This window comes from Apis cerana, linkage group LG12 (assembly GCF_029169275.1).
Source record: "Apis cerana isolate GH-2021 linkage group LG12, AcerK_1.0, whole genome shotgun sequence".
NCBI classification, from domain to species: Eukaryota; Metazoa; Arthropoda; class Insecta; order Hymenoptera; family Apidae; genus Apis; species Apis cerana.
Window position 1 is genome coordinate 923,920 of NC_083863.1, and position 5,581 is coordinate 929,500.

The 5,581-nt window shown below is 36.9% G+C and overlaps 1 long non-coding RNA gene across 1 annotated transcript; it reads right to left on the minus strand.

Annotated features, from left to right (window-relative positions):
- Window positions 1-720: 720 nt before the first annotated feature.
- Window positions 721-4,961, minus strand: LOC114576840 (uncharacterized). The gene is made up of 2 exons (XR_009832145.1): window positions 3,873-4,961; window positions 721-3,801 (listed from the first exon to the last, which is right to left on the minus strand). It is a non-coding gene; the product is annotated as an uncharacterized LOC114576840 (long non-coding RNA).
- Window positions 4,962-5,581: the final 620 nt, after the last annotated feature.

A 5,581-nucleotide genomic window follows, 5' to 3' on the forward strand; every position in this document is an offset into this window, starting at 1 on the left:
ATAAATTTCATTTTGCTTCAGTTGTTAATCCAATAAGGGGTATACGTGTCAATTATTGATTAATAATTGTCAAAATATTAACACGAGGCATAACAGATCGATGTCTACTATTTAAAAACGGAAATCTAGATTTTTCTTACCTTCCTAATGAAAAAAAATATATACAATTTTTTAATAATCTTAATTGACGGCTAAAAATTTACGCACTTGGATATATGAGGCCCCTACCACGGGGCCTTTTTCTTCATTTTATACAATTTACGCGGCCAACAAGAAGAAGAAGCGATATCTTGTTAAAGTCCAATCCAGTTAACATTATGGAATGGTCTGCTATCATCAGATTACAATGTAAAGATACTAAAGGTGGTAAAACGCTGACAGGGTCACGAAACGCGTATTGTGAATTTCTTAAGAGTCGTAACGAGTTGCAAGCGTGGGCGGACACGTAAGTGTGAGACACGTTTCACCTTCTACACTCTGACGGGATAATTTTCTCCTCTGGCTTATCCCTTCTTCACCGTCCATATCATTCGTCCATCCTTCCAGAGGAATCGTATAAAACTAGGTAGTCCTGATTGCCTTTAAAAACCGATCTCTTCGTTTTTATTGTACAATTTTTTTTTTGGGAAAAATTTGTGCTACGATTATAGAAATGTATCGAGGGATTAATTTGCGAAAACTGTGGATAATAATCTCTTCGTGCACGGATGTTTAAAATATATTTGTTTCGTTCGGATTTGAAAATTTGTACAAAAATTAATCTGGACGAGAAAGTAATTATAGCATAACATTAACAGATTGATTACAATTTATTTACAAATTTTAAAAAAAATTAATACAAAGTTTGTTCTTCGATCAGTTTAATTAATTAATTTGAAAATTTTGAATCGATGCGACTCTCAGACCCAAGAGAGGGTTTGTTATCTCTGTCCAAATGAGTTCCTTTCTTACTTCTACTTAGAATTCGTATTCTCTCTCCGAATCGCACGTACAATTATAGAAAACATCATCTCGTGTGCATGCGATTTACAAAAAACGTCATGTCTCGGTTGTTACCAACACGAAAATGTTATTTGATTTGTGGCCGAGAAAGAGGTTCGCCTGTAATAAGCGTACCGCCTCTTCCTCAATATATTTGTCTTGATGGCTCAATGCGCACGTGACCGCTCGAGACCGGCATGACTTTACAATACGACCCTCGAAACGGTTATAGCTGCACCACCGATGAGAATGTAAAAGGCTGTAAAAACATTCTGGTAAGCGGTAGAATAATTCGAAAACGAGAATGGACGGTGATCGGGTAAAAATTAAGCGTCCCTCTTAATGTATCTCAACGCGTGTGTACAGACTTCGTCTCGAAATTTTGGACGAATTTTGTGAAAAAATATATTATACGCTTGAACAACGGTTCTCAACCAATAATGCTATTAGCATCGATCCAATATCACTTTAAGAGGTTTAACGATTTTTGGCAACAGTTTCGCGCTGTGTTTTATCACATCGTGTAGGTGGATAAAGTATCGTTCGAAACAAGAAAACGACTAAATTAATACTAAAAGTAGTAAATAACGAGGTATAATATTTTTCTAATCTGTTAGAACATCGAATGATTGATGATATTGATACTCTTGTTTTTTTTGCAAAAAGTGCACACAACGATCCCAAATATTCGAGGGATGCTTGCGAGGCATCTTGTAATTCTTCCATGTTACACCCAGACGATTTCACCCCGGTCATCCGCTTCTCATCCATGTACCGCTTTAGTAAGTAGCAGTAAGCTCGTCGTTGAAGCTGATCCGAGATCGTCCAAAGATAGGATCAGAAGAGGTGAGAGGACCACCCGGTCTATTTAGAACAAGAAGAACATCGGTGTCGGATGTCTCATCGAGAATGTTGACACCTGTAAGCGTTGTTCGAAAATTATTTGGAATTAGTGACAGGTACCCAATCTTGGCACCGCTATTAAGGTAAATACTGAATGGAAAACAATTGAAAATTAAGCGTTTAAAAAGCTCTCTTCTTAAGAGAGAAAAATATCACGAGGAAAGATGAAAGATTTACGTAATGTAATTTTATTATAAAATCTTTGAAAATTTGTAAAGATAATTCACAATTTTTTATTCTCAATAAATTTATCAAAATACTAGCTCCGATATATTTGTGACATTTAATTGATAGTATTAAAAATAAATTCACATTTGTTATTAATGCCATGTAAATTTCGATAACAATCGTTTAGAAAGCGACAAATTTCGAGCCTCGTTTTTCCTCAATCGCGTAGAAGTTTATTAAAGCGAAATTCGTCGAATCTTATCGCGAACCATCATCCTCTCATTGACTATGCATTCCCATAGAAAGGCGGTGGATTTTGGTTCGATGTTTCAGCTAACTGGAATATCTCACTAGCAAGAGTCTGACGCCACTAAATTTCCTTAAACTTTTTTTCCTTTCTCTTTTTTTCTCGAGATTCGAGATCCGATGCTGTCCACGATCTGATCGTGCCTATTCCCACGCGAGAGAAAGAGGGGAAAAAGTAGAAAAGTGCGTAGTTCGGTAGACAGAGAGGAAAAAAAAAGAAAGACAAAAAGAGAAAGGCAATAGCATCTTATAATCGTTCGCCGATCTTCGCAGCTATGCTGTCTCAAAGATGGCTCTTCGCACCTATTTTAACGCGCATGTATTATCCAAAGATTGGATCAGACGATATTTATTTTTTCGAACAAAAACTTCCAATGACAGTTCACAGGTTTTCTTTTAGCCTTGTTCGTTTTGTTTCTTTTTTTTTTTTCTCCATCGATTCGCATCTCCAGCTATTTGTCGCGTAGAAACAACATTCGAAAGGGAACGGTGTAATGGATAGAGTCGAGGTTAAAATTGTGGTTTCAATTTTTCTTCTTTTGCCTTAGAAAGGCAGAGTTAATTCTTCGCAATTAATATAATTCTATTAACTGGTTTTCGTTTCGTAGATTTTTTCTGAAATCGAAGAAAAAAACGTTTAGACGCAGAAAATTATCCGCTTTATATTTTAATTCGTATAGAATAGAAAGTAAAAGGGGGAAAAAGTCATGAATTCGCGATTCAAATTTCGAATTCATTCGCAGTTTGTCTGCAACATAAAAAATAAGCTTTAAAAATTTATACGACTACCAGCACATCTGATTGTTTGTCCCATTTCACACGCTCTTCAATGTTTATCCGAAATTATGAAGCGAAACAATTTCGTAGAATTTATAAATACCCAATAAAAGGTTCGAGATCGCTTTGGATAAATGCGAGTTAAGTATATAAGTAAAACCGACACGTTACACCGATCACTGATCAACCTGATCGCACCACCATCACCAACAGTACCTCCTCCGGATGTGGGCGGCGCTGTTTTCGGATAGTCTCTCGTCAGACGTTATCGTGAATTACTCGTTAATTCGTGAGAACTGCTTAAATTTCCTGTGTTGGCTCAAATCGATTTACGATTATAATTTATATACAGGTTTGAAGGATTTCGAGCAAGTGTTTCCCATAATAGTATCCGTTTAAACGGAAGTCGTTTCGTATATTGTCATCACTCGTATCTTCTGAAAATTTAATCAAGTTTAGTCGATTGTACTTAATGTTTATTATTTTATTTATTATTATTATTATATAAATTAGATAATTAGATTAAGTTTACTTTCCTCATTCAGTTTGATCTTTTCTCCGTCCCACAAATGCTTTTTCATAATCAATATTCGGTAAAAATATAGTTGCATTTAAATCAAATCGAATTTTCTCCAATATCTCTTGGAATAATCTAATGCATCGATGCTGAAAATAAAGTTATATTATTACAGGAAATAATTTGCAGGTGAAAGATAGATTATGTTAGGTTAAGTTACATTTAACTTCGATGCTCAATCGATCCTCTTTTTTTCTTTCTAATTTAATAGAATCGTGCCATAATTCGATACATCAAAATATGATTGCAGCTATTTAGATCATTCAATGAATCTAAATCGAATATTTAATTGACACAATCTGATATCATCAGTAGTAAGAAATATAATTGAAACGAATCTCCCACAAATGACACTATACTTTGATACGATTCGATATATCACTAAAAATACGATTGCACGTGTTCTGTGAGGTTAGATCGCTCGATGCGTCTAAATCGAATCTACTGATTTTTTTATTCCACAAATGATACAAATGCTTCGATACAATTCTCTTTATTCTCTTTTGATCTTCTAATTTTCATATCCCACGAATAACACGATGATACAATCCGATACATCACTAGTAAACATACGATTATATCTCATATACCTTTTTATCTCTTTTCTCTTTTTATCTTCTAATTTTCCTTTCCCACCATAGTACCACCATAGTGCTTTGATACAAATTCTATACACCACTAGTAAAAATACGATTCTCCTTTCATCTTCCAATTTCCCTATCCCACGAATGACACCATGCTTCATATATACAATTCCACACACCACTGGTAAAAATATCGCACGTATCGTGTGAGGTTAGGTCGATGCGTCTAAATCGAATCTCTCGATCTGCTTGTCCCACGAATGACACCGTGATTTGGCATAATCCAGTGCATCGGTAGTGAAAATATGGTTGCACCTATTACAACGATTCGCAGGTAAAGGGTAGTGAGAAAGGTGGGCCAGCGCAGGGTGAATATAGGCGCTCGAGCCTACGCGGGTCGCTTTTTCGAGGGAGGACGAGCCATATGGGGAGCATACGGTAAGCAGGCTGCTGCACCCGCTGCCTCGAGGGTTTAATCTACCTACCGTCCGCCAAATTACCATCCGAGGAAATCATGTATATCCTCGAAAAGATCGCTGTGACGACGTTTCCGTTATTACTGACTTTACCTCTCGTAAGAATAGCCATCTTAACCCCATTAGCTCAACGAATGAACGCATTCCGCCTTATCAACCTGTTATATCCATACATCTTAAAGAAGAAGATCTTAAAGAGGACCAAAACGAGAATTGTTATCCCTTTTTTCCCTCTTGTTTTAGTTTAAAGCTTTTGCATTTATTATTTTTGTATTTTCTTTTTTTTATCCCTTCCTCGATTCGATTCCTCGATTCCTCGAGTTTTGCTCGAACGAAAGGCAGACACTGTCTAGTGTAGACATTCCCGGGTTTTGTCTCTCGCTTGCCAACTGTCCCAGGTGTACGTGTCTGAGGATGAAGGCAAAAGGCCCAAGAAGACTCGAGGCGTGTGGCTGGCGCGTGCTGCTAGTCCCCGATTCCGTTTCCCCGCCCTTAAGTTGCTTCCGATCGTTGTCTGCCATAATCAGCATCACCACTGCCGCCGCCACCACTTCAACAGCTCTACGGTCACGCTTTTTAAATACGCGAGGCAAGCTTTCGTACCTTTATACCCACGGAAATCGTATCGTGTTTCGCCTTCTCCCTTCTTTTTCTTGTTTTTCTTATTCGCCCAACGGTATTTGTTAATCTTAATCGCGACTCGGTGTTTCATTTCTCTTTTTTTTTTCTCCCTCGAACGATATAACGTGAAATATATAAAAACATTACGGTTAAATTGGTTTCGAATTTTTTTTTTTTCAATTCAGTAT